This window comes from Cebus imitator, unplaced genomic scaffold (genome assembly GCF_001604975.1).
Source record: "Cebus imitator isolate Cc_AM_T3 unplaced genomic scaffold, Cebus_imitator-1.0 Scaffold252, whole genome shotgun sequence".
In the NCBI taxonomy this organism is placed as follows: Eukaryota; Metazoa; Chordata; class Mammalia; order Primates; family Cebidae; genus Cebus; species Cebus imitator.
Window position 1 is genome coordinate 1,694,136 of NW_016107567.1, and position 8,483 is coordinate 1,702,618.

General features: G+C 38.2%; 1 protein-coding gene across 1 annotated transcript in view; it reads right to left on the minus strand.

Moving 5' to 3' along the window:
- SCEL (sciellin) overlaps positions 1-7,647 on the minus strand; it is a 177,101-nt gene extending 169,454 nt beyond the window's left edge. Inside the window, exon 1 of the mRNA XM_037727983.1 lies at positions 7,390-7,647. The gene's annotated coding sequence lies outside the window, so the exon portion shown is untranslated. The remainder of the gene's footprint in view (positions 1-7,389) is intronic.
- Positions 7,648-8,483: the final 836 nt, after the last annotated feature.

The following is an 8,483-nucleotide window of genomic DNA, read 5'->3' on the forward strand; positions in this document are numbered from 1 at the left end:
GAAAATGGCATTTCACAATGATAAAATACTGTGGCAGTGAACATTTTGATTCAACAGCAGCCATGGTTTCCAAAAGATTCACAGTCTTCCTGCACATAGATCACCCAACCCTGAGACCTCAGTTTGCTAACAGTCTTATAGCAAATATTCCCAGGGAATATTGCAGGCCTACAACTGATGCTTTTGTTCAAGGGATAACTAGACAGACTAGAATCCTACTTTTATCTTTTTTGAGTCACAAGGCCTTGAGCAAGCGAGGGGCCTGTGCCCTCGGGATCTTTATCATCAACCTTGGAGTAGGGTAGCTAGACAAGTCTCCCTTCTCCTTCACTCTTTTGACTAATTTCATCCTATCCAGTGAAGACAGATTGTCTTTGTTTGTATCCTCATCCTCAATGGGGGGAGTCTTTTAGGATAATATTGAGATCTTTCCTGACCAAAGGTGTTTGGGAATCAGGAGCATTCTGACTTTTGGAATAACATGGTGAAAAATCCACATGGGATGCCATACAGGGCCTGGGTGGCACCTGCAATCAAACACTAATATTAATATTTTCACTACAAATAGCCCCACATCAGGTTGGGTCCAATATTGTCGCCAATGAAGTCACAACAACAAAGTCTTGGCGTTTTCAGAGGAGTTTGGATTTGGGACTTGATGGCAAAGAATTGAGGAGCTCTTTACCCCTTCCCCGCCCCCTACCCCATAGTGGCCAGCTCTCCTCAGAGAGCTGAAGGGCTCACTTTCACCATTTGAAAAAGCCCCTGACATTCACTCAGGCTGACCCAAAGTGAAGTCAAACCACTCACAAGGAAACAATTGACCCCTGATGGACTCTAGTCACATGACTCTTCCACCATGAAATTCATTCTCACCAAAATAAGCACCTCCTGTGAATACTTGAAACTCCATTTTCCAATAAAATTAAGGAATCTTGCCGAAAGCCAAGGTCACTACTGCCCAAGATACAGTTAACAAGAAAAGTTCAGCCTCTCCAATCCCCACCCCTGTCCCAACTCATGACTTACAGGACTTCTCTGCTTATAACTTTCCCAAAGCTGCCATATGAGTGTGTGCTTGTGTTGTACATACCTTCTCCTTTAACCTTAACACAATGTTAAAATACTTATTGTTCTAATGAGAAAACATGGACACAGGGAGGGGAACATCACACATCGGGGCCTGGTGGGGGATGGGGGCTAGGGAAGGGATAACATTAAGAGAAATACCTAATGTAGATTACGGGTTGATAGGTGCAGTGAACCACCATGGCACATGTATACCTATGTAACAAACCTACATGTTCTGTACATGTATACCAGAACTTAGTTCTCTGTAAGAATTATTATCATTTTATGTATGAAAAATTAAGCATTTATGAAAATTTGTCTCAAATTTTACATAATAACAGATTCATCATAAAAAGGAGATCAATAAGGGAAAAAAATTAAGGTGCTCTATATTCTATCAAAGTATGTTAGGTGCTTGAAGCCATGTCTTCTACAATCATCTTTTACCATCCTTTCTCTACTATTTTTTACTATCATTCTGGGAGGAAAAAAACTGTTTTAAAATAAATCTCATGCAAATTTTTGAATGAGAACCTGAATTTTAAAACACTTGACAGATGATTGTGACTTTTAAAAAGTTGAAAAACTATTCTCACCTTAGTAGTACTAGCAAGAAATTTTGACTAATAAAGGCATGCATGATTATTATTATAACAGATAATGGAAAAATAAAAAAAACTTTTGAGACACTATTAATTTTTTTTTCTTTTGAGATGGAGTCTTGCTCAGTTGCCCAGGTTGGAGTGCAGTGGTGCAATCTTGGCTCACTGCAACCTCCACCTCCTGGGTTCAAGCGATTCTTCTGCCTCAGCCTCCCAAGTAGCTGGAACTACAGGTACTCGCCACCATGCCCGGATAATTTTTGTATTTTTAGCAGAGACAGCATTTCACCATACTGGCCAGGCTAGTCTCGAACTCCTGACATTGTGATTCATCCATCTTGGCCTCCCAAACTGCTGGGATTACAGGCATGAGCCACCGCACCCGGCCCAACTATCAGTCTATTTTGTACACCATAAAAAAGCAAAGGAACGATAGGGTTTCATTAAATATTTATAAAGGGACAAGAAGCATATAACAAATGGGATTCACTTGAGCAAATATTTTATAAGTATCTTAAAGTTAATGCCCAGATGTATATTTTAAAATATATTTAGTAATAAAAATCCATGCTAATATTGCATCTTTAATGTAAACCATCATGTAGAAAATCTTCCAAAAAGCAGCTTTCAAAGATTGAAACATTATTTTTCTTAATCTACCTTCTATATTTGTAATTGTAAAACAAATCCAAGATGTAACTTAGCTATAACTCTATTTTATCTGAATTCAAAGACACAAGATGTGTCTCAAAGCCAATGGCCTACCAACAGTGAGATCTTAACAGAAGCAAAAACAAGTGGGTGGCATTTTATTCCACATTAAAATGGCAGAAACACAGAACTCTGGGGAACTGAAATTATTTCCCACTTAAGAAAAGGAAAATATATGAAGATGTAGTTGAAGTCATTTTAACTTCACTTTGTTCTTTTTAAATGTATTATTATACTTGTGGTAAAATACGTGTAACATACAATTTGCCATTTTAAGCCTTTGTAAGTGTGTGGTTTTGTGGTTTTTAGTACATTCATTTTGTTATGCAATCATCACCACTATCCACCATCCCAATACTTTGGGAAGAACTTTTTCATCTTTCCAAACTGTAGCACTATAAGCAATAACTCCCCATTCCCCACTCCCCAAACCCCTGGCCACCTCCATTCTACTTTCTGTCTCTATGAATTTGACTGTTCTAAGTATCTCAAATAAGTGAAATCATACGATATTTGTCCTTTTGTGACTGGTTTATTTCACTTTGCATGTCTTCAAGTTTCATTCATGTTGTAGCATTTCAACATGTATCAGAATTTCCTTCTTTTAAGGCTGAAAAAGATTTCATCTTAGGGATATTACATAGTTTGTTTATTCATTTATCTGTCTATGGACATTTGCACTGCTTCCACCTTTTGACTATTGTGAATCATGCTGCTTAAACTCTCTTTAATAAAACGATTTCTTATAAAACATTGGCCAGAAAAATTTCTCAACAAGATTATAGCTGACACCCTTTGCCTTGAAATCTATTCAGTCTGGGATGAAACTCCACATTGTTAAGTAATACTACAAGTACTTCTCAGAAGACAAATGCTGTTTCATTAGGTGACAAGTATACTCCTCTCAATCATCTGTCCTCTCAATCACTAAATTTAATTTTAGAATTTGTGTAACATAGAAATCGAACACCATCCCCTGTTGTTACAAAGTTTGTGCCACTGAAAGGTAACAACCACTAACTGAAATCTTTGTCTCCTAATTTTCCAAGGAATTAAGTTGACATCAACTCTGTGGATACATGTAATGTAAGCTTCAGAATCACAACAGTTCAAATACCCGGTAGATTGCAGGATGAATCTAGGTCTGTGTGAGCTCCACATAAGGAGGCTTATTATTAAGAGTTCATCTTAATGTGACCCCTTGTAATGAAGTTTTGAAGGACAGACTCCCCAAAATTGTATCATAAAAGATGTTATATAAAAGATACCTTAGAGCTCATCTCGGGCAATTTCTCATTTTATATCAGGCCAAGAAGCAGTACTTTTCCACTGGAGCAAATGGCTGGCCTTCTTAAATCATTTTTAAGAATAAGGAGGGGGGTTAATCAATTAATAACATCCCATGTCTTACTGAAAGGAAGATTCTGGCATAATGTAATGGTTTTCATGGCAGTTCACTAGGAAGTTATTTCATATTTTCAAGCTGCAGTGATTGGGTTCCATAAATCCAAACATTTCATCTCAGAAACTGCTATTAAAGTGGATGTGTTTATCAAAGGCCAGATCTTCTTGATAGTTTGCCTGCCTGAATGCCTCCTGGAAGTGATCTATTCATGTGAGAGAATCATCACATTGTTCAGTAATACGATTACCATTCTGCAAGTCTAGGGCTGTTTTGTTTCATGAAAATCAGGCTGCCCTTCTCACACTTGCCTTTCCTCCCAATCACCATCTTAAATATTGCCACTCAATGTCATTTCATCATGAAGGCACAGAGAATAACTTTGGGATTTCATACTGTAAAGAAATTGTCATAAAACGCCCTACTGTTGCTACTAAATTTGTGCCAGTCAAAGGTGACAACCCTGTTATCTGTTTTAAAATACTGTGCTCAGTCTCTCAAACAATGTCACATAAAAAGTAAGCCAAAGGAAAAGAAGAAAAGATAATTCATTCATCCTGTTTGTCTGGTAAAGGATTCAATCATTGCAAGGAGTGCTGAACAGGCAGGTTTTTCTTGGGGAGGGGGGATTTTTCACAATTCCAAATTTGCAAAATCAATAAATTAGGAAAAGTATTATTTATATGTCAACAGAATTATTTTTTTTAACACATGGGTTCTCTAAGCCTCTATTCTGCCTTTGGATTATTGCATGATTGCATTTCATTGACAGAACATAAATTACACCCAATACACCGAGAGCAAAATGCTTCCAGCCCTATGATACTTGAAAGAGTATATAAAAGTGTAAAAATAGGGTGGGTACGGTGGCTCATGCCTATGACCCCAGCACTTTGGGAGGCCAAGGCAGAAGGATTGTTAGAGGCCAGGAGTTCAAGACCAACCTGGGAAACATAGAGAGACGTCCCCCCACCATCTCTACAAAAAAAAAAAATTAAAAATTAGTTGGACCTAGTAGCATGTGCCTGTAGTCCCAGTTACTCAAGAGGCTGAGGCAAGAGGATTGTTTAAGCCCAGGAGTTCAAGTTTGAGGCTTCATTGAGCCATGATTACACCACCACATTCCATCCTGGGTGATGGAGAAAGACCCTGCCTCTATTTAAAAAATGAAATAAAATAAAAATTTAAAACCATGTGAAAATAAATACCAGTGGTATGCATGTATATATATATTACACACACATATATATAATATAGTCATGTGAGATACACACAGACCTCTAATAAGTTGGGCAGGGGGTTTTCCTTTGCTGCTTTTCAAATGTTCTAACCTGAGGCTACATCATTCATACAGAGTACCCCCTGCATAGAATCATGTATAGCCTCTCCCAAAGAAATCATTATACCACTGCTTTGTGAAAGATCAACTCTTGCTTTACTCATGAACCCTCTTTTCAATGTTGTCACAGTTATTCAGCAATACATAGTTCGAACAAACAAAAGAAGATAAAAATAAGCCAGCTAAGCCTGGAAATTCAATTTCCCATTTATGAATTAGATGAAGAAGGCTTTTTCCTCAGGCTTTTTCTAGGGCAGCCAGCTGGCTTGCATTTTTATAAGCCAGTTCCAGCATGCACTCTTGTGTTTGCATCTGAGTAGCTTGTGATTTAACAGTATTTCTTGAATATTCACCCTAAAGAGAAACCACCATCATGTCTCTGGATGAACACGCATCCTCATTAGTTTCCTGAGCACTTATTAAGCAGCAGAAACTTTATATGCATTTTATGTACATCAGTAAAATAAATATGCAAGGTGAATAGTATTATCCTTGTTTCACCAAAAGAATTTAATGAAAAATTAAATATCTTGCAAAACTCAAGTTCCAATATAACCACTGTTGAGGTAGAAATATATAACAAGAGCTGGGCGCTGTGGCTCACACCTGTAATCACAGCACTTTTGGAGGCCAAGGCAGGCAGATCACCTGAGGTCAGGAATTTGAGACCAGACTGGCCAACATGGTGAAACCCCATCTCTACTAAAAATAGAAAAATTAGCTGGGCGTGGTGGCAGACGCCTGTAACCACAGCTACTAGGGAGGCTGAGAAAGGAGAATCACTTGAACCTGAAAGATGGAAGCTGCAGTGAGCCGAGATCATGCAACTGCACTCCAGCGTGGGCAACAAGAATAAAACTCTGTCTCAAAAAAAAAGAAAAAAAGTAGATTACAAGTAACAGATCCACAAGTTCACTTGAATATGTAAGTGCTAAAAGAATGGGGAGACGACAGTTGGGTAAAGGAGGGTATTCATAAAACCAAACGTTGCTGAAGCAGGTAAGTTGCCCAGGTTCTTTTTAAAAGGCAAAAACATAACATTTCTATAAAAATCCTGTACTAATATTTTGTTACACTTCAAAGGTGGGTCTAAATTAGCATCTAATTGTGCTTTCTAACAAGCCAATTCTTCTTAACGATAGACAATATTATACACAAAGTTTTTGATACCATACACATCAAAGCTCCAAGTTAATTAAGAATCTATGACTATATAATCACTTTCAAGGAAACTTGGATGTCAAAGAGTGGCTCTCTGTTAACAAGGAATTAATGTGTTATGACCAGAGTTCATAGGACTCAGCCACTGCAAAACATAGAGCTCACCTTGTATGGTTTAGGTACTAACACTCCCAGGTTCCTGCCTTTCACCGAATTTATAGACTGGCCACAACAAATCACTGACCAAATTTTTCATCACTATACTTCTGTCATACTGAGAGTGGACCCAGGCAATGCAACTAGGAAATTGAACAATAACCTGGTAAATAAGACAACTAATTTGGAAAATTTAAGCCAAAACTACTTGTTTGGCTGGACACGGTGGATTACGCCTATAAACCCAGCACTTTGGGAGGCCAAGGCAGGCAGATCACAAGGTTAAGAGATTGAGACCATCCTGGCCAACATGGTGAAACCCCATCTCTACTAAAAATACAAAAAATAGCTGGGTGTGGTGGTGTGCGCCTGTAGTCCCAGCTACTTGGGAGGCTGAGGCAGGAGAATCACTTGAACCTGGGAGGTGTAGGTTGCAGTGAGCCAAGATTGTGCCACTGCACTCCAGCCTGGAGACAGAGCAAGACTCCATCTCAAAACAAAACAAAACAAAAAAACCTACTTTTCACAAGCAGGAATGATGTGGGGCTTCAACTGCTTTCTTATGTCAGTTATATGCACCCAGCTTTAGTTTCCTTTGAAGCGTTCAATTTTTTGAAGGCATGTGCAATATTAAATAAAGAAAGGCCCTTGCCTTGAAAATAAGTTTCTGACATGAAAAACAAAACAGCTTAATAAACAATTGAAGCCGTTTTTAAAGGCAAAAATTGTTTCTTGCTTGAAAGGACAGCAATTCAAAACTAATTTAAGTATAAAACTTTTGGAATCTTTGACTCAGCTTGTCCAAACATTAGTCTACTATCCAAATTTCAAAGGACTTCGCTTATCTTTCTTCATAGGGAATAGCATTTGATATTACTGGGTTCATGTCATTCAGACATTTATGTCCTAAGCAAATCAAAGATCTAGTTATGCACATTCATCATTACCTGCTTCTGCGTGTCACCAGCGGGCTTCAGCAGGACTCAGCCACGGAAGAGTATTCCATTGTTTCTCTAGTTCGTCTCTACAGTTCTCATTTCTAAAATAAAAAGCTCGATCTAAGTTTCCTTTTAGATTTTTTTCAGCACTTACTGTTGGCTAATTTGCAGCATGAGTTTAACGACAAAGACCATATGTAGCCAGAATAATAAATCCTAGCAAGCAAAACAGATATAGGGCAAGTTATTTTGGTGTTATGTAGGTATGACTTTAAAGGCTGCATGGCCATCTATTTATTTGATTGGAATTTCTGTCATTGAATTTTATGGCCCACCAGAAACTACCAACCCTGCTTCCAAGTGGAATAAAATGTGATTTAGGTGAAGGTGGTAATGAATGCAGACTTCATGACCCAAGGCGATAGTTCTTAAATAGCTTCATTCCTGCTTTGGCTCCAGTAATTGTAACCACATTTAATATGGCCCCAACTTAACTTTGGCCATATCCACATAGAGAGCTTTTTTGTTCTTTTGAGACAAAGTCTTGCTTTGTCAACCAGGCTGGACTACAGTAGTGCAATTATCACTCATTGCAGCACAGTGAGACCCTGTTTCTAAAAAAAATAAAACTTTAAATTAACCAAGGGTGGTGGTGCTCACCTGTAGTCCTCGCTACTTGGGAGGCTGAAACAAGAGGATCACTCGAGCCCAGGAGGTCAAGGCTGGCAGTGATCTGTGACTGCGCCACTGCACTGCAGCCTGGGTGACAGAGCAAGACCCTGTGTGTAAAAACAAAACAAAAGAGCAAGAACTATCCTGTTATTTCTTACCCGCAGACTTATGTCCTCACACTCACCAGGCATGTTCACTCAATGGTCTTATATAAACAAAAATCCCAACAACAAAAACATGTTTTAACTGCTTTTACTTCTTTTCTAATTTCTGAAATAACTATTTACATGTTCTGCACCTTGTTTCCTCTTCACTAACACCACCAAATCTCTAAATATGACCTTATGAAGAAATAGTAAATTTAAAGATTTTCCACATCCTAAATTTTATTTCAACATGTATAATTGTGAACTTCCTTTGTTCCAAATATG